Source organism: Rhinopithecus roxellana, chromosome 5, assembly GCF_007565055.1.
Source record: "Rhinopithecus roxellana isolate Shanxi Qingling chromosome 5, ASM756505v1, whole genome shotgun sequence".
NCBI classification, from domain to species: Eukaryota; Metazoa; Chordata; class Mammalia; order Primates; family Cercopithecidae; genus Rhinopithecus; species Rhinopithecus roxellana.
In genome coordinates, this window is record NC_044553.1 from 117,960,345 (window position 1) to 117,981,810 (window position 21,466).

Sequence of the window (21,466 nt, forward strand, 5' to 3'; positions counted from 1 at the left end):
GCAGAGTAATGGAAAAGCTAGAGACAGGGTTATTGAATGACACAGAAGGATGCTTAAGAAAGATAGTTGTGTGAAAAAAATAGGTCAAACACTGTTTGAATTGCTCAGGACCATTTTCACTTAAATGTACGGTTAAAATATGTATGGGAATGAGCCAGGCATGGTGGTTCATGCCTGTAATCCCAACACTTTGGGAGACCAAGGGAGGATGGATCATGAGATCAGGAGTTCGAGACCAGCCTGATGAGCATGGTGAAATCCTATCTCTACTAAAAATACGATAAAAATTAGCTGGACTTGGTGGCGGGTCCCTGTAATCCCAGCTATTCAAGAGGCTGAGGCAAGAGAATTGCCTGAACCTAGGAGGTGGATGTTGCAGTGAGTTGAGATTGCCTCACTGCACTCCAGCCTGGGCGACAGAGCGAGACTCCATCTCAAAAAATTTTTAAAAAGTATGGGAATATAGATACTTAGGTACAGATCTACAGTTACATAGATACATGTGCATATGTACATATATACATTTACATATATGTATTCACACATATGATGCTAACAGTGATCATTTCTGAAAAATGAGATTACCACTAATTTTTTATACAATATTTTCTAGGTTTTTATATAATGAATATATATTCCTTTCATAAAAATAAGTCCACAGGCCAGGCGCAGTGCTCACACCTGTAATCCCAGCACTTTGGGAGGCTGAGGTGAGCAGATCATTTGAGCTCAGATGTTCAGGACCAGGCTGGGCAACATGGCAAAACCCTGTCTCTACAAAAAAAATACAAAAATTAGCTGGGCATGGCAGCATGCACCTGTAGTCCCAGCAACTCAGGAGGCTAAAGTGAGAGGATCGCTTGAGGCCAGGAGTTGGAGGCTACAGAGAGCCGTGATCACATTACTGCACTCCAGCCTGGGTGACAGAGTGAAATCATGTCTCAAAAAGAAAGTCTATAAAGTATGAAATAAAGGCATATCTCTTCCTGGGCTCCATGCACAATTTCAAGAGCTTCTGTTAGTCTGGAAGAACTGAAGAGGGCATGGTAGCACCCCCATCCACACCAGGACTCTGTCTCCAGACTTCACAGGCTCCCTGTTCTGAAAGCTCTCCCTGGCCCAATTGTGGCCCATTCCTAGTCTCTCAAGAGCAATGAGAGACAGGAGCCCAAGGCCTATCCATTTGCACACAGATATGTCTAATTGGGAAGAATGGATAAAGCCTGCCTGTGTGCGAAATCCTCTGCAGGGAATGGCAACATAAAAATATAACACAAGCTCAGACCTGAACCCACCAAATAGAATGTACTATCATCACTAAGTCCCAGTAGGCAGTGGGAGAAGCCAAACTGGAAGTGGTCACTACTTGGGCATCCAAGAAACCAACAAGGGGGAGAGGGGTAGAAAGCGGAGACATCCCAGTGGCAGGCAAGTAGAGGACCTCAAGGAGGAGAGCAAGCGACATCCTAGAGATATGGTGTTGGGCAAGTAGAGGCAGACCCAGAGCCAACAGTCAGGACACTGGGAGATGCTGACAGTAGCCCACAGCAAAGACCCCAGTTGCTGGACACACAGTACCAGGAAGAGCGATTCCAATCTGAAAGTAACAGCAAGACTCCAGGTTCTGAAAGATATGCCATTCTCTTAAGAAAACACTGTGCTTACTAAGGACAAAAAGTGTGCCTTGCTTGTATCTGTATCCTATAGTGCCTACCATCCATGAAACCCACAGAACGGCAGACATCCCCAAATACACTCCTGCCATTTGGAGAAGCCAAGTATGTGAGTTAGGAAGCAAGAGGCACTCTCACTACCTGCCCAGAGTTCATAGTCTACGCTGGGATTTTGGACACAGCACAAAAGGAATTTCATTCCCCATTTTCCTCACTTCTGGCCTCTCAGGATTCAAACCTGGTGATCCTAAAAAGAATAGCCCATATATGCAGTGGGTGCTCCTGACAACTCCCACCTCCCACTAGTTCCCATCCTCCTCACTCCATCCTCCTTCTAATCTACCCTCTCCAACTGACAGAATCATAGAATGTTACAACTGAAAGGGACCTTGGAAGCCTTTAATCCAAATCCCTCCAATTATAGGGGATAAAAGTGAAGCTCAAAAGATATCCAAAGATAAATCAAAGTGTAGCCAGGGCTGGAACCCAGATTTCTATACCATTGCATGACACTTTCCAAAATAAAAATTGCAGGGGCCAAAAAATAGACTTGAGTCTCCCTCACTGGAAGCTAAAGCTTTGCTAAGCCAAGTGTGGCTGGATAGGACCAGTCTCACATAAGGAGCTTGGCAGAAATGCAGAACCTCAGGCCCTAGTCCAGACCTATCAAGTCAGAATCTGCATCAAAACAAGATCCCCAGAGCTCCACGTGCACAGTAAAGTTCGAGAAGCTATGAAGGAGAGAATTCTCTCTCTAATCTACTTGCACAGACAAGAAAGAATCCCTCCCTCTCTCTGCCCATCCACCCCTCATTATTTTCCAACCCAACAGAGTGCCTGGAAATTGATGGCAATAACAAAACAACAACAGTGCTCCCATTTCTAGTCAGCGGATGCTTCTCCCCCCATCCATGGGGAGTCTTTGCAAGGCACTTAAATTTCCCCGTTAAGCAAACAGCATGACCGCGCATGGTAGAACAGGTGGCAGATCACTGGCGAGGGCCCGGTGAGCCACAAGCGGGCTGGGTCATTAAACACTGCAGTGGACAGGTGCAGCACCCAGGCCTCACGCAGAGGGTGGGGAAAATTGGGGCGTTCAGTCACCTCACCAAAGGAGCAGGCTGCAAGAGGGAGAGAATAGGAGACAGCGTCCTGACCCCAACCTCGTCAACCTTGAATTGTGGTCCTTCATCCTTAAGCCACCTAATACCTGACATTAAGCAAGGAGCTCATCCTTCCCAAAGCTCCTAAAAGAAGCAGGGACAATAATTTTTGTATCATGAGTTCACAGTGAGAATCAAATGGGAACATGAAACTGAAGCACCAAGCACAGTGCCAGAGATGTTGTGGGAGCCCGATAAAGGAGAGCTTTTCCCGCCATGTTTTCAGCCCGCATCCCTCCTATTCCTTTACATTCCAAGGTTTGTGTTCTGGCAGAAAGAGGTGGGGAGCTGGGAGGATGGGAAAGCACAGGCTCACAGCCTTAGCTTTCCACTGAAAATCACCTGAGCAGCTTTGGAAACAACCAACACCAAGAGCCCATCCACTGAGATTCGACCCACTGGCTGGGGGAGTAGCCTAGCTGTTGAAATTTTTTAAAGACCCCTATGTTCTACCATAAAACCAAGACTATGAACCACAGCCATAATGGGACCTGTGGATTACTCACAGCTTTTCTGAATGCAGCAAAAATCATAATGATTTCTCCCACCAACACATTAATTGAGTGATTACTACACGACTGGGGTCTAAGCTAATTGCTTTATATACACAATTTCATTTAATTATCATAAAACCCAGTATGATAAGAATTATTGTTCTCATTTGTCAGCTGAGGGTGTGGAGGCCCAGAATGGTCCATAAGTCATCTGAAGCCCCACAACTCCCAAGCAGCAGAACTGAAATTTGACCCCAGCCTGTCTAGCTCTAAATTTTAATGAGTCCCAGTAGTATGACTGGGGAAGAAATCTTAGTGTCATGGCATGGAAAAGAAGCCATAGGATTGGCCAGATACTGCACAAAGTGGTGGGTAAAGAAAGAGACGATAAGGAAGAAAGAAGATCAGATAAACATGGAGGTGGGATCTTAGGAAAAGACAGGTCAGCCCTAGTGTCTTCCTGTCTGCAGGCACTGTGGGGTAGGCAAAAGGAAGAAATGCAAGGCAAGGGCTGTTGGATGGAGGAGAACATTCTCCCCCAGGATATCCTTGTCTCCATCTTACAGGCAATCCACAGGTACAAAAAGGAAAGATCCCAGATTGTATCTTCATCATAGTAGTAACAAAACTAGCGGTGGTCAGAGGAGGAGCTCCAGGTTCCAGCCCTTTGGGTGCAATGCCCAAGGGGCCCAGAGGACATTCATGTACCCTATGTCTTAGGTGGTCTGCTGACATGAGTGGTGCTGCAGTAAGCAAACCCAACAGTCTACTTGTAGGGGCAAAGCACCAATCAAATGTTCCTGTCAATAACTGTGCAAAGTGCTACAGAGGGAAGGTGCAAGAGGAACCTCAGTCTTAGGGAGCATGGAACATGATTGGCAGGAGTGGAAACCCTATAGCTCAGTGAGTCTGGGGACACGGCAGGGGCTAGACCATCCTGGGTCCTATTTTCATTTCAGAACCAGGAGTCTGCTACAGAACCCAATTTTCATTTCAAAGTCATGAGTCTGCTACTGTGATTGTAGAGTAGGGCACACACTGAAGGGGCCAGGTCCAGAGCCATGTGGGAGGTCTAGCTAGGAAGCTAAGGTGGGAGCCCAAAGGAAATGGAGGGGTGGCAGTGCGCAAAGAGAGAAAGGACAACTTCAGGAGATATTTAGGTCACAAAGACAGGACTGGGCTGTGCAAGAGCAGAGAGGGGTAAAGAGATGGGGACTGGGCAAGAAGACATGTCAAGAATGACTCCTATGTCTCCAGTTTACAGGAAATTCACTGAGATACAGATGATGAGCAATGGGGTGGGGGTTCACCCTCGGGCATGGTTTGGGGCTCGATGTCTGAGGCGTCTATCCTGGCTGCTGCTTCACACCTTCCTAAGCTGCCTCCCTGAACCTGGATAGGGTCCTTCCAAGGCAGGTGGCTAGTCATGACCTCAGGTGCAATATGGAGTTGAGGTTTCTACCAGGAGGTGCTATGTTGTTTCCCGAAGTATTAATACTTGCATCCTTGGAGAGAGAGAAAGACATCAGAAAGGGGTGGGAGAGTGGATTAAAGGGCCAGGACCAGGGTCAAAAAAGGCCCTGTTAACCCTCAGCCAAATGTCCACCTGAGGCTGGGTAAGCAGCTTATTAACTGATTAGAGTACAGTATGAAGCTGTTAGCTTAGGGAGTTTGACACTCACTGGTTTATGGGAAGACAGGAGGCTCTCAGGTGATTGAGGGAACTGAAGAATAATCTGTCAAGGGCTTTCTGCAGGTCCCTGGGATGGGGACTCCCCAAGGTTCCCAGCAGCCCTAGGTCTCCTTCTATTTTGACTTTAAAATGCATGATAGTGACTAAGAGCATGCAGCTTGGAAGCCAGACAAACCTGCTGACCCTCCTTAGAACTCTAGGGGGGTCTGTGAATCTCAGTTTTCTTACGTGTAAAAAACAGAATGATAATATTGACTTCACGGGGCTGCTGTGCGGACTACTGATTGTCATAATATGGATGGTAACAATGATACAATTTACTACTATTTGGTTGAGCAGTTACTGTGTTCTGGGTTCTGGATTCCAAGTTCTAGTTTCTGTTTTTTTGTTTGTTTGTTTGTTTGTTTGTTTGTTTGTTTGTTTGTTTTTGAGACGCAGTCTCCCTCTGTCGCCCAGGCTGGAGTGCAGTGACACGATCTCGGCTCACTGCAAGCTCCACCTCCCAGGTTCACGCCATTCTCCTGCCTCAGCCTCCTGAGTAGCTGGGACTGCAGGGGCCCGCTGCCATGCCCGGCTAATTTTTTGTATTTTTAGTAGAGACGGGGTTTCACCGTATTAGCCAAGATGGTCTCGATCTCCTGACTTCATGATCTGCCTGTCTCAGCCTCCCAAAGCACTGGGATTACAGGTGTGAGCCACTGCGCCCGGCCTCTGGTTTCTGTTTTATGTCCATTATTTCAGTTAATCCAATGAGCCACCCAAGCCTTCAAGATTTTATGTAATAAACCAACATCTCAAGGCAAACTGGGCTGTCTACAAATGTAAAACACTAGTATTTTACTAGTGTGAGCTACCACACCTGGTCTAACTTTTTTTAAGGGTAACATGAAACCTCATAGGGGAATAGGGGACTAGCATCACCCACATTGCTACCTGGCAAAGCTATAAAGCTGAAGCATCAGCCCCAGAGGCTGAATACAGCCCAGAGGGTTTTTCTTTGCCCTAGAGTCGGGATGTGGTTGAGGGTCAGGAAGGCTGGGGCAGGGAGAAGACAGAAGGAAGGGAGGGACTGCCTTCTGCCTACCACTGCCACAGTCTCTCTTGGCCAGCCCCGTCTGCAGACACGTAGGGCACTAACCTATCTCCATGGGCTCTAAGCAGGGTGAATGTTTAACACTGGCCATCTGGAAACTTGCATGGTCACTGGGGCAGGGACGCAAGAAAGTCTCCTGTCAGGAGTCTGGCTCTAAAGGCTCTCGGTCACAGTGATGGGAGACTCTGAGCAGCAGGGTTCAGAAAGGTCCAGCACAGTGGCCCGAGCTATTTCTATAGCAACAGCACTCTCCTCCCCTTCAAGAAAGTGAACTGAGCCACCTCAGACTGAGCATTGTCCAATGCACCTGGAAGACCCCCACTACTCAGGACCCCAATCAGTCAAGGCATCTGGGAGGTACAGAATTACCCCAGGATCTGTACCACCACCAAGTGTGTGGCTGTGGTTATTCCTCCTTAGGCTGGGGACTTAGAGGGAACTGTGTGCCCAATGCCCTGGGAAGAGATTTTGAAATCATTATTTCCCAAAGAACAGAGAATAATAGACTGTGGCATTACCACTTTCCTCCCCAAGTCTGCATTCAGGCCAACCCAGCCATTACTGATCGTGTAAGCTTGGGCTAATCACTTTGTTCTTTCAATGGCCTGGTTGGTATAGCTACTATGCAGGGCTGTACTAAGGTGTAGGTTGTGTCTGAAAACTGCCAGACATAAAATAATCACTTAATTAATTGTAGCTATTAATATTATGACCTGCTTCTTCAAATAGAAGGAGCTCTTGGTAGACTCCCCCACCTGCTGATCAATTTTTTTTTGTTGTTTTTTGAGACAGAGTCTCACTGCATTGCCCAGGCTGGAGTGCAGTGGCACGATCTCGGCTCACTGCAACCTCTGCCTCCTGGGTTCAAGTGATTCTCCTGCCTCAGCCTCCTGAGTAGCTGGGATTAAAGGCACACCCAGTTGAGCAGCTGGGATTAAAGGCACACACCACCACCACACCCAGCTAATTTTTGTATTTTTAGTAGAGATGGGGTTTCGCCATGTTGGTCAGGCTGGTCTCAAACTCTTGACCTCAGGTGATCCACCCGCCTCAGCCTCCCAAAGTGCTGGGATTATAGGCATGAGCTACCACACCTGGTCTAACTTTTTTTAAAGGTAACATGAAACTATGGGGTCTGAAACTATGGCCTGCAGGCCAAATCTGGCCTGGCACCTGTTTTTTATAAATAAAGTTTTATTGAAACACAACCATGCTCATTCATTTACATATTGACTATGATTGTTTTCATGCTACAACAGCAGCCTTGAATGATTGCAACAGAAAACATATGGCCAGCAAAGTCTAAAATATTTACTCTCTGCTCTTTTATGAAACAGTTGGCAAATTCCTGATCTACACAATTATTTCTCAAACTTTAATGGCAGTATGACCACTTAGCCTGTTTTTTAAGAATGTAAATTCCCAGGGCCTACTATCAAGGTATGAGATTCAGTAGATGTGGTTCGGGAATCTGCATTTTCATCAGCACTCCCCCCCTGACCCCCCCCACACACACCACCATCAATGACTATCAAGCACATGGCATGAGGCAACATTATGGGAATCCTGCTCTGTGCACTCAGCAATCCTAAGTGACACCAGTGCCGTGGCTTTCACCACAAATGGGCAGATGGATTCTGGGTGGGGGAATGAGTCAGCCTCGGGATCCACTGAGGGAGGAACAGCTCCACTGTCCTCATAGGTCTTACATCTGCTTTGTTTTGTTTTTAAGTTTCAATACAGAAAACTCAGAAGACATCACAAAAGATGAAATAAAAAAGCATCCCAAATCCCACCACCCAAAGATAACTACTGTTTACATTCTGACTTATAATTTTATATGATCCCAGTATTTTTCCTAGGTATGTATATAAAAATATTTTCTCTTTATTTTACAAAAACAAAAAATGGCATTAGAGAAATTGCTTGGAGTCTTTTCTCACTTGGAAATATATTGTAAACATGTTCACATGTCAATACATATTGCTAAAATATTCTTGCTAAGCAACTATCAAAATAGAATGCAGTAGATCTCTAGGAACTGATACTAAATCATCTCAAAGACAGTTTGTTAGCAGAAATAATATGGCACAGAACAATGTGAATACAAGCTTGCATTTGTGCAAAGGCAACAGGGAAACATATCCTTTTATAAGCCTTGACTATCTCTGAAAGGATATGCAAGAACCTCTAAGTAATGGTTATCCCAGTGGCAGGAAATTAGGGAGGGACTGAAACTCATGTTTTTACATTATCTTTTACACTATTAGATTTTCCTACCATTTGCATGTGTGTCCTTTCAGAAACATTAAATATCTACTTTTAAAAGTTGTCACTTTTAAGGTCTGCATTGTATAGTATCATATATATGGACCATAATGTATTAACACTTAATTAGTCATTTATTGTTAGATCTCTAAGTAATTATTTATGTAGAAAGCTGAAACTGGATCCCTTCCTTACATCTTATACAAAAATTAATTCAAGATGGATTAGAGAGCTAAATGTTAGACCTAAAACCATAAAAACCCTAGAAGAAAACCTAGACAATACCATTCAGGACATGGGCATGGGCAAGGACTTCATGTCTAAAACACCAAAAGCAATGGCAACAAAAGCCACAATTGACAAATGGGATCTAATTAAACTAAAGAGCTCTGTACAGCAAAAGAAACTACCATCAGAGTGAACAGGCAACCTACAGAATGGGAGAAAATTTTTACAATCTACCCATCTGACAAAGGGCTAATATCCAGAATCTACAAAGAATTAAAAAAACTTATAAGAAAAAAACAACCCCATCAAAAAGTGGGTGAAGGATATGAACAGACACTTCTCAAAAAAAGACATTTATGCAGCCAACAGACACATGAAAAAATGTTCATCATCACTGGCCATCAGAGAAATGCAAATCAAAACCACAATGAGATACCATCTCATGCCAGTTAGAATGGTGATCATTAAAAAGTCAGGAAGCAACAGGTGTTAGAGAGGATGTGGAGAAATAGGAACACTTTTACACTGTTGGTGGGACTGTACACTAGTTCAACCATTGTGAAAGACAATGTGGCAATTCCTCAAGGATCTAGAACTAGAAATACCATTTGACTCAGCCATCCCATGACTGGGTATATACCCAAAGGATTATAAATCATGCTACTATAAAGACACATGCACACATATGTTTATTGTGGCACTATTCACAATAGAAAGACTTGGAACCAATCCAAATGTCCATCAATGATAGACTGGATTAAGAAAATGTGGCACATATACACCATGGAATACTATGCAGCCATAAAAAGATGAGTTCATGTCCTTTGTAGGGACATGGATGAAGCAGGAAACCATCATTCTCAGCAAACTATCGCAAGGACAAAAAACCAAACACCGCATGTTCTCACTCATAGGTTGGAATTGAACAATGAAAACACTTGGACACAGGAAGGGGAACATCACACACCAGGCCTGCCGTGGGGTGCGGGGAGGTGGGAGGGATAGCATTAGGAGATACACCTAATGTGAATGACGAGTTAACGGGTGCAGCACACCAACATGGCACATGTATACATATGTAACAAACCTGCACGTTGTGCACATGTACCCTAGAACTTAAAGTATAATAAAATAAATAAATAAGAGAAAAAATTTTCTTAAAAAAACAAAGTTTACTCAGTAAGTCACACTGGGATAGATACCCATATCCACAAATACGGATAGCCATTTGTGAGTATTACCTTAGGTTAAATTCTCAGAAGTGGAGTCAGTAGGACATGGGCTTTCATGATTTTAGGTTTTTAATAAATATTGTCAAGCCATTTTCCAGAAAGGCTACCCCATTCTACACACTGGGCAACAGTAAACATTAGTGTCCATTTTCCCAAGCTCTTGGATGGCCCCTGATTTCTGATAGCACTTCTCCTCAAAAGGCAACAAGCACCACACACAGCCCCGTCGGGCTGGCATGCCCCTTGCAAAGCAGGCATGAAGCAGGAGGCTAGTGCTGTGGGAGCCATTTTCACACATAGTGGCTCATAACAGTACTCAAATCCTGCCTGCTTCCCCTAGAGCCCAGGCCAACAACAGGGTGCCCCTCTGCACCCCCTTCAACTGGTCCAAGGCCAACCCACTGAACTCCATTTATTTGGAAGGATTCACTTTTGAAAGGCAGTTCCTGGAACCACCCGGACGCCCTCCTTGGGGCTTCATGTCAAGGCCTGCTGGCAGATAGACAGACGCTGGCATTCTTCTGCCCCTGCCTGGGAACAGGTTTGCAGGGCTGCTCCAGCACAGAAGCCCCTTTGAATTCAAGATGCCTGTCAGGTAGAGAGGCTTGGCATTTCCAGGGCTTATCAGTCCTGGAAACTGCTCTGGTCTTCTGCCAACTATGCAACTCTTATTCCGCAGTAAATTGGAGGGCAGGGCAGGCTTCCAGTGTGAATACCAACCGCCAGAGCAGCAAGACTGGGAAGAATGGGATTCCAGCCACCACCCAGGGCAGTGTCTCTGAGGCTGGCGGGCAACCTGGGCAGCCCAATAACTTAACCCATGAGGCTTCCTCCGCCGGCTGACAGACCCACTCTGAGCTGCTCCGGGGCCTGCCAGCACAAGCTTTTCCGGTTTTCTATAGCCCCCAACATTTCATTCCAGATCAGGGGTGGGAGGGAGAGCAAATAGGATAAAAAAGTTTCTAGAGAAAGAGAGGAATGACTGTCCTAGCAGCTCAAGGAGCTCTGAGCTGGGAATGCTGGCTGCCCACTGCCTGATAGCCTCTCTGAGTTTCTGTCCCCATTCCTTTAGTGCGGACATCAGTGTTGATTGACCTGACAGTTTACTGAAATCAACTGTGGCAGCAGACCTTTCCCTGGTGTAGAAAGAAGTGGCAGTTTGGTTTCGAACCAAGGAAGCCACTACAGAAACAGTTTTAGGAAAGAAGAGAGGCATATTTACCCAAAGAGGACAGAATTGAAGAGCGTTACAAGTAGTGGTTATGGAGGCCGGACCTGTAATCCAAGCACTTTGGGAGGCCCAGATGGGTGGATCATCTGAGGTCAGGAGTTTGAGACCAGCCTGGCCAACATGGTGAAACCCCGTCTCTACTAAAAATACAAAAATTAAAAAAAAAAAACAAAACTGGTGGTTATAGTTTGTAATCTCATAGTCACAAAATCCCAGTCCATAGATCTTCGAGACAGGCTCATTTTGCAACTGGCACTCAGAAAAAAACAAAAAGCAGAGAGGTGATCTAAGTTCCCAGGTCACAGGCCTGAAGTGTTTACCAATAGCTTAACCCCTTATTACTTAAAGCATAGTCCATAGAGCAGCATTGTCTGGAACCTTGTAACAAATGCTGACTCTCAGTCTTCCCCAGACCTACTGAACCAGAAATCGCATTTTAACAAGATCCCCAGAATCTTCCAATATTCACTTGCAAAGTTTGAGAAGTACTGTTCATGTTATCAGCCATTGTCTCTCTACAGGTATAGGATGGTGGTTCCTAAACCCCAGCAATCACTCAGGATCACCCAGAGAAATTACTTGTCCCCCACATCACCCCAAGTCTGAATCAGTGGGTATGGGGTAAACCCTAGGCAATTGCACATTGAACAAGCTCCCAGCATTATCAGATCAGCTGGTGTGCAGACTACAAAAATGACCTGGAGAATCAGTGAAATATGCCGATGTCTATTGGATTGAGACTATCGTTCCTCAACCTTAGCTGCACATAGAAATCACGAGAGGAACTAAAAAAGAACACCCACCCCTGATTTAAGTGACCTGGAGTGTGGCCCAGGTTTGGGAAATTATATAATCCTATCAGGTGTTTAGAATGTGCAGCTAACATTGAGAACCAACAATTTAGAGTAAACTCATTTAAAACCTAGTTTTGATACTTACCAGGTACATGACCCCTTGAGCAATTTAACCATTCTGAGCAGCTTTCTCATCTTTAAAGTGGGAATAATAGCCACCTATGAAGACTCTATATTTGAAGATATATTAGATGTCTGGCACACAGTAGGTGCTCAATGAATGTTTGATACCTGTCACTCTCTTCCCCTACTATGATTAGAAGTGAAAAACCAACTGATATTCTTGCCTTTAGCCCAAATCCCAGTTTCTCTCTAAAAGGAAGTACAGAAATACCTGTTTCGTCACCATTCAGGATAGACAAAGGAGCTAGGATCTGAAGCCATGATGGATTTTGTATTCAGGAGGTAGAGCTGGCTTCGTGGACCTGTGACCTGGCTCCATGCTCAAAAGAACCTTAGCTTGGGATTTAATGCTGTGCTGTGGCTGTCTGGAAATTCTAATCTTTTTTGAACATTTTTCACTGGGCCACACAAATTAGGTAGCCGATCCCGTTAGGGAGGAAGCCAGCAGCACGTTCCCCTCTGGCTTGTGGTAACAGAGTTGATCCAGAGAAAAGAATAAACAGGCAGGCACCAGAGTAACTTGCTTGGTCCCTCTCTAAGTATGCTAGGGTAGTGAGGAAGAGAGACAGGGAGTGTTATCAACACTTCTGAGTGCAAGGGCCAGAGATAGATCAACCTCAGGCTTCTGCTTCCTTCCCTGGAAGTTCCGGGCCTGGAACAGGTGGCAAACACACCTGCTTGCTGGAAGCACAGCTGGCTGAAGGATGCTATTCCTCCACCTGCCGTGCACTCCTCTCTTCTCCCCTGCCCAGCTTATCCTCCGTGAGGAACCACGGCACAAAGGGCAGTGGGTGACAAGGAGCTGGGGCTGGGGATTTGCAGCCATTGGCTTGGTAGCTGCTGTTTTCAGCATGTGGTTTTTCTTCCCTAGTCCAAAAACGTGTTTTCTGGTTAGCAGTTGTTTTGATCTCTCTGTTTTGCTGTCTTTGGTTTCCAGGGCTGCTCTTTGGCCATCCTAAAGCCTTCTGCAGAGTTCACAGGAGAATGAGCTGCATAAACACGGGTCTTGGGTACTGCAGCCACATGACAGTTTTTCATTAGCCAAAGCCTATCATCATGCCTCTTCTGTGCAAGTGAAAGCTTCCAAGACCCAGAGGAGAATATGCAGAGAGAGACAGAATGTGCCATGAGAAGAGAGGAGGGGGTCTGTTGGAGCACTTTCTGCAGTCTGACTTTGCAGGGGGTAAAAAACATTTGGAGCAAAGAAGGATGCGAGAAAGTCAAAGCTGGCAGCCCCAGCACCTCTTGGTTTTCCATCCTATACCGTGATACCGTAGAATAACTGGATCAGTGAGGAAGTATGTCACCATGATTTTTGATGAAAAATAAATTACTAAAGTTTGTGACTTTTTAAGAGCCAAAAATCAGTTTGAATTTACTTTTATTCTTAGCTTTTAAAATCTCATTTACTAACTCATCTTCTGTGATAGTTTTCTAAGGTGTAAAATTACTGTGAAAGCCAGCACATTTGGGAAAGCCTGGTGACATCCACAGTAGGGTGTAAGGCATGTGACTCTCACCTGTCACATGAGTAGCAAGGGACAAAAGGTGAAGAACTTCTAAACTGGGTAAGGTATCACAGGGCTCTTAACCCTGTGGGAGCCAGTTGCAACAACACAAGTAAGTAAGCACTGGGTCCTACTGCCAAAACTAAATGAATCTGAGATGCCATCACTTTGGCTATAGAGCCAAGTATAGTAGTCATCCTTGGCCCTGCTGAACAGGATAGAGAGGCCTGCCAAGAAGAGCCAGCTAGCAGGTAGCCACAAAGGAAAAATATTTTGCATCAGCCTCTATTTCAAGGGAATTCTCTTTGAATCGGAGAATTGATGCAAGAGGACAGTTGGTTCCCTGGAGTCTTCAGAGAAAGGTATGAGGACAGGAGAATCGGAGCAGTTCAGCCTCCACACGACCAATGGTGACCATGTAGGGACTTCTATGATGATTCACTGCACACCTGCAAAACTCCCAAAAAGGACAGGGCAGCAAAAGCATGCCAGAAAAACACACATGGCTTTCCAGCCTTCTCAAAGCTCCAAGAACCACATTCCAGAACTCAGTCATCAAGTGGGGTGGGACTTTGTCTGCAGTCAGAGCCTCTCAATGAAGTTCAAAGCAGAGAAGGAGAAGCAGAAGACCCCTGGCTTCTATAAACTTATGTCCTGCCTGTAGATCAGCTATAAACTTAACCTCTTTAATTTAGAATTGGTCAAATACTAGGCATGTCTGAGGAAGGGGGGTGGTTGGAAGGTCTGTCAAATGTCAGAAAAGACAGGGAGGGCATGCAAACATTTGTTAGGAGAATACGAGGACCCTGGGATCACAACACAGAAAAGAAGCCAGAAACCACTCTCAATGTTATGTTAAAAGAGTCATCTTACACCAGGAGTCCCAAGTACAGGATCATGGCAAAGGCCAAAGGTACCCTCCTCCCTTCCACATGTCAATTCAGAGGAGGAAATAGAAAAAGAAGTCAAGAAGGAAGAAAACAAGGAGGAAGAAAGAACGGACATATCTTGGGAAGCCAGGAAACCCAATTCCTTTACCCAGTTTCATTTCTGCCTTGCACTGCTCTTGGTTTCCAACCCCCTGCTAAAGGCACTCAAAAAAGTGTAGTGTGCAGGGCGAAGGAAACTATTTTACTCAACAATACCAATAATGCTTTCATCCATGGTCCAAGCCCCCTTTCAGTCACCTCAGATGTCTCCTATCGCACACCACACTTCCGGTACCGATTCCCCTGCTCTGCACACATGGCTAGAGACACAGAGACACTCTATCCCAGTTGAGAAAGAAATGCCAACCTAAATCTCAGGAGTCCAAGATCCCTCCCACCCCTACCTCCATCCACTTGGAAGACACTCTGCTCAATCCAATTCCCCAAGGTTAGGAGAGAAGGCAGAAATGACTCCTTCCCAACTCTGATCATTCCCTTAACCAAGCGGTGAAACCAGAAGGATAACAAGATCGTTCAATGAGGCAGCAGCCCCTGAGATCTTTTGGCAGGAGCCAATCCCTCCAGATCAAGACTCTGGCAGGATTCTACAATCCACTCAGAGGACAGTTACCATCTGTTTATGGAAAAAAATGTTAATAACCCCCAATCATAATCAAATAGGCAACCACTTTATTTTAAGTACCTATTAACTAATGCTAATTTACAATGGAACAGTCCTGCAAGTGCTCATCCACAGGCCCATCAGAGGCACCAGCACACATCCAGCCATTAGGAAGAAAGGCAAGAGGTTGCTGATGAGGCACTTAAAGCATTGTCGGAAGCCCAAGCAGCAGTTCTTGATGCCCTTCCTTCCCGGTCTTCCTGCTTCCGCTGCCCTGCCACGCATGCAGTCTCTAGCATGTCTGAAAAGAAATGAAGTTCTTAGAGCCTACTCCTCCATCAGCTCCTATCTTTCCCCAAGGCCAGGAGTGCCCCAGGTTGGAAAAAGTGGATTAATAAGAGAATTTTCGAAAGCCCCATTTAAGTGGGACAGCATTCAAAGCTAATTAAACAGAGCCTTGGAGGGATTGAGCTGAGGTATTCATAATCCAGCTTCACTTCCCTGACCCTCCCAGGTCCTCTGAACAAACCAAGTATGTGGAATAGCAGTGCCAGGAGGTTCTCCCTAGCTGTGTGCTCTGGCACATCACTGCATCTCTCTGGGTCTCAGTGTCCTTAGCTGTACAATGGGCACATTAGCCTAATAAGCCTAAGGTCTGTTTCAACTCTGATAAACCATTATTCCATTTTCTCCATGGGAGTAAGAGGAAGCCAAGAAGTATGAAGTAACTCTCACAGTATCTCTGATCTAGAAGTATTTAAAGATACTTATGAGGTGGTCAAGAGGAAAAGAGGCCAAATAATGTGTATGTATATATATATGTGTGTGTGTATATATATATGTGTGTGTGTGTGTATATATATATGTGTGTGTGTGTATATATATATATATAATTTTTTTTTTTTTTTTTTTGAGACGGAGTCTCGCTGTGTCGCCCAGGCTGGAGTGCAGTGGCGCGATCTCGGCTCACTGCAAGCTCCGCCTCCGGGTTCCCGCCATTCTCCCGCCTCAGCCTCCGAGTAGCTCGGACTACAGGCGCCCGCCACCGCGCCCGGCTAGTTTTTTGTATTTTTAGTAGAGACGGGGTTTCACCGTGTTAGCCAGGAGGGTCTCGATCTCCTGACCTCGTGATCCACCCGCCTCAGCCTCCCAAAGTGCTGGGATTACATATTTTTTACAGGCTGCAAAAGATCCATACACTTGCTTCTTTTTCTATTAAATAATTATGATACCTTATATGAAAACTACAGGACATGTTTTATTATTGTTCAGACACGCTAACACCTATTGCCTGGTTATTGTTCTAATGACCACATGAAATGATGATGGTGCACTGTAGATGTGGGCAGTGCGGCAGCCAAGACAAAGGAATTAGGGCATCTGTGTTGCTGTGGAAAGTGGGTGGAGCTAAAACTCAGCCGAATCAAAGCAAGTCACTTCCTTTCTGGGCCTCGGTTTCTTCACCTGGAAATACGGATACAGGAGAGCCCAGCCATATCATTGTCATGATCTTTTAATGCCTAATTTAACAATATTTTATGAGAATGAATTTGGCCTAAATTCTGAACCATCTCATTTCCAGGCCCAGGATGCAAGGGTACACTCTAGTTAGTTGTTAAAATGCTGAAATATTTTTATATGTTTCTGTAGCTGCAGTAAATAGCCCCTGCTCTGAACCCTACAAGTACCCACCTCCCAACCACCCTGGCCACCCCATGATCTGACAATCAAAGAGTTAACGCCTAGAACAGTGGGGACTTTCAGGGTCCTGCCCTGTCAGGAGAGCTGGCTGATAGGGCTGTGCCCAGGACATGCCAAGTACTCCACAAATCACCCCTGCCACTCTGAGGCATTAGACTTTATCAACAGCAAAAAGAAACCCCTACTGTACACTTAGCGCCACCTTAAAACCTCTGTGATTCCAAAAGAAAACGGGCTTGTGTCCTAAGGTGACCCCCTCCCCAAGCCAAAATTTTGATCAACACCATGGCAGTTGGAGGGCTCTGAGACAAAGCATGTTCAGTTTGTTTCCATGAGATCTGGTTAATATATTCATCTCCCATAAAATGGGCTCCTATTGGAATTCCTACACATACCAACAGAGAGAGATGTCCAACGTATGATAAGGAAATAAAGCAAGATGTAAGTTATTCAGAGTATAAGCATGAATATAAATTAAAATACACACAGAGTGATGCATTTTGTAAGTGTATTGATATATATGCATGTGTGTGTGTCTACATATGGATATAGAGACATATGCATATATGTGTACATACACATATAGGTAGAAGTATGAAAATGAATTGTTTACCAGCCTTAGCCACTCATCTTTCATGTAGTAGAGGTGGTTGCTAATTTGGCAGGCTGGGAGGTGTGAGTGTATCTGGGAGACAGCCATGAGGAGAGAGACAGGCTACAGGGACACGCAGAGACAGAGATACAGAGAAAGAGGCCTCAGCAAGTGAACTGGAGGATGCTGAACTCAGGCTAGCAGCTGCCTATGGAGACAGGGATGGGAATAGGACCAGTGGGGGTGACTAAATGGGTTTTAGTTTTAGTCATATTTTATATCTTCCATAACTGCAGCAGTAGATTCAAACATAAGACAAAACAGTAAGTCATTTATTCTGGGTGGACGGAATATGGGTGTTTGTTACATTAATCTTTGTCTTTTTCTATATTTATTTCTCAGAAGGAAGTAAAGCTCCTATTAGTAGGCCCTCCCTATCGACACACCTGGCCCTCAGATGTGGACGAGGGAATTGTTTATGAGTTTTCCCTATTATTATTACTCTACTTCCCACTGCCCAGACATCTCAGATCTCCCAACTAACTCTAACTAGCCCATTGTTAACTTACAAGCTGTACTTTTTTATGATTAAAATTAAAGTCATTCATTTCTAAGTTCAACAAGCAATTGTCAAACGTTGTGTGGTGTTCTCAGGCATACTAGGCTGAGTGATCTGTGGTTTCTGCCATAAGTCGCTACTGGTCAAGTAGGACAGACACATGGTCTATCAGCAAAGAACTGATGATGTACTGGAATTAGTGTATAATAAAGGCATTTTACTAAATATTGTGCAGGACAAAAGAGGGCATGATTGAGTGTTGGATAGGTAGCCCTTGGAAGGCAATAAAAGAAGCCTATAAAGATTTATACATAAAGAAGGGAGAAACAGTTCCCATGGAGCCTTTTTGTATGCCAGTTACACATAGATCTCAACACTCACAGCAACCCAGTGACGGAGGTAGTATTATTACCATTCTGAAGTTGAGGAAACAGAGGCACTGAGAAAGTAAGTAACTTTGCTGAAGCCAATGAGCAATTAAGTGGTATCACAGATTTTCATCCAGATTTGAAAATTCAAAACTGAGACTGGGTTGGATATGAAGAAACGAGGGTTTCCCTAAGTCAAAGGTGGGGAACTTCTGGTACCCATGTCATCACTCTTTATCCAAGACTGCGATGCTCGCTGGCATTATATAAAGATCAGTCTCAGTTTTGAATTTTCAAATCTGAATGAGAATCTGTGATACCACTTAATTGCTCATTGGCTTCAGCAAAGTTACTTACTTTTTCCTCAGCTTGAGGCATTTAGTCAAAGAATATAGTCAGACTCAGTAAAATATTTGAAGAGATTTGTTCTGAGCCAAATATGAGTGACCAATGGCCTGCGACACAGCCCTCAGGAGATCCTAAGAACATGTGCCCAATGTGGCTGGGCCACAACTTGGTTTTATACAGTTTAGGGAGACGTAAGGCATCTATCAATACATGTAAGATGTAAATTAGTTCAGACCAGAAAGGCAGGACAACTGGAAGCAGGGGCTTCCAAGTCATAGGCATATTCAAAGATTTTCTGACGGGCAGTTGGTTGAAAGAGTTATTTTCAATAGGAAGGCTCAATAAGAGGTTATACAGACCAAGGTTTTATGATGCAGATGAAGCCTCCAGATAGCAGGCTTCAGAGAGAATAGATTGCAAATGTTTCTCATCAGACTTAAAGAGTCTATTCTATCAGTAATTCCAAAAAGAAGGAGGGTATAATGAGGCATGTATGGCTCCCTCCTTCCCATCATGGCCTGAACTAGTTTTTCAGGTTAACTTTGGGATGCCCTTGTTGAGAAGAGGGATGCATTCAGATGGTTGGGGGACTTAGAATTTTATTTTTGGTTTGCACTTATTTATCCTAAAGTGAGACCTAAACATAATCTGCATTCATAAAGATAAAGAGATTCAGACTTAATTCTAAACAAGGTGAGCCTTAGATACACCATCTCATCTTGACTATAACTCCAGTATAACTTCTTTAAGTTGCCTGACTTTACAGTAGAGGATATTTCACTTCTACCTACGTGGACATGTTCTCCTGACCCAACCAGGGCCAAGAAAGGAAGCTCTGCCTGGGAGAGGGGAGCAGGGGCTGGGAGAAGCTCTGAGGACAGCTGAGGGGAGGCACCACCCTGGGTGCTGCCTAATCCATCCGACATGGGGACACGCTGTTCCAGAAACAGGATGACAATTAATAGGAAAAATCTGCTCTCACAGCACTGCCAAGCATGTTGCAGGGTCTCAGCTGGTGGTGCGCCTCCTCAGGGAAAGAGCAATAATGCCCCATTCTTCTCTTTGGTCAAGGCCCCAATGTTTTCTCAGGTGGAAAGAGGAAGAGCTAGAAAAGCTCCCTGCATGGTAGGAAAACTTTGCATAGGCAATAATAGTGCCAGTCCTCAAAACCGGGTGCCCAAGGATTATCCAAAGATTGAAAGCTGTGCGCTCACTCAGTGGTCGTCTCATCTTCTAGACCTAGAAAGCCCTGTTTGGCATGTGTCTTATCTGTTTGCAGATAAGACATCTCCAATCTAGGTGCTTAAAAGTGGTCTGATTTTGTTTAAATCATCTGGCTTCCAGACAAACTTCCATCCCATCTTTATAATTTGCCTGAACATGTCTTTCTCCTAGTCAAAATATCTCAGATGACTTAAGAAAAACTAGCTTGCTTTGTTGTGACTTGATCAGGTTCATCAAGAGCAGAGAGTGCAAAGGCAGAAACCTTCTGGAAACAGGGCAACCTGTACCCATTTTTTGTTTGTTGTTTGTTTTTGAGACAGGGTCTTGCTTTGTTGCCCAGGCTGGAATGCAGTGGTGCGATCACAGCTCACTGCAGCCTTGACCTCCTGTGCTCAATCTCCCCACCTCAGCCTCCTGAGTAGCTGGGACTACAGGGTTTTCTACCCTTCTAATCCTCTCTGGGTGTTTCCCTATATATCAGTGTTCTGAATTTTCAAGGAGTTACAAAGCCTTCTGAGAATATAGTGAAAGCTACGGACTAGTTTGGTTTCATGCGCAAACATTCCAACATGTGCATACAACTCAGGGGATCACCATCCCTATGAATGCCATTCATGTACTCTTCTTCAGTTCCTGAGCCCAAGGTCCCCCACCACAGACACAAGCTCATGCAGAGAACCCCTAGAAATTCATCTCTCTACACATCCCATAGTCTCACCAGATAACACCAACCGGATTCCTTGCTCAGCAACCTGATAGTTTGTCAAACCTCTTATCACCCCTCCCTACCCACCCCCATCCAACATCACCATACATGGAAACCCAGCTGGAAGTATATCTTGAAATTCAAGTTTCTGTTTTGGAACTGGTACCCAGCCTCTTTTGAGCCATTTGGTCACATCCATCTCTGAGACCAGGCAGGTGGATGCTAATTCACCATGTTAACCCCTTTCATGCCAGTCCCCTTACCAGAGCTTTGGCAAAGAGCCACATCCCACCACCCCACCCTGCCACAGTGGAGTGGAGCACTGTATGTCATGGAAGACAGCCAGCAGATTTAGAAATCATGTTGCTCTTGGCATCCACTCTGGGACTCTGTGTAGAGCTACGTGCTGAGATCCCATTGCATGGGCAGATTTTCAAAGCCAGAGTCTACCCTACATCTTGCTGTGCTGATGCCTTCCCAACACAACTTCAAAAACAATAGGAAAACCATGTCCTCAAACTAGGAATCCATTTACTCACCAATAATGAAAATAAACCAAAGTCCCTCTTCATTTGCCCTGAAATCCAACTTCCTTTCCAAATTATCCTCATTGCATAAGCCCATCTAAACAATGTTTATCAGCAGTCAAAGCAAAACCATGTGGATCCACAGTTTGGTTCCCACAGATCCCAACACTGCCTTCAATCCATAATTACCAAGAACAAGGGGCAAATAGGAGTTTCCACCAGTACCACTTAGACCCCATGACTGGAGGCCCTCTCAGAGAGCAATGGGAGATTAAAACAGTATCTTTTGATCAAAAGCAATAATGTTTCCCCCCATGACACCCTTGAAAA

General features: G+C 44.8%; 1 protein-coding gene across 5 annotated transcripts in view; it reads right to left on the reverse strand.

The window, feature by feature from the left end:
• Positions 1-21,466, reverse strand: part of NTRK3 (neurotrophic receptor tyrosine kinase 3) — a 387,207-nt gene that overhangs the window by 230,140 nt on the left and 135,601 nt on the right. The gene's annotated exons all lie outside the window — the stretch shown is intronic.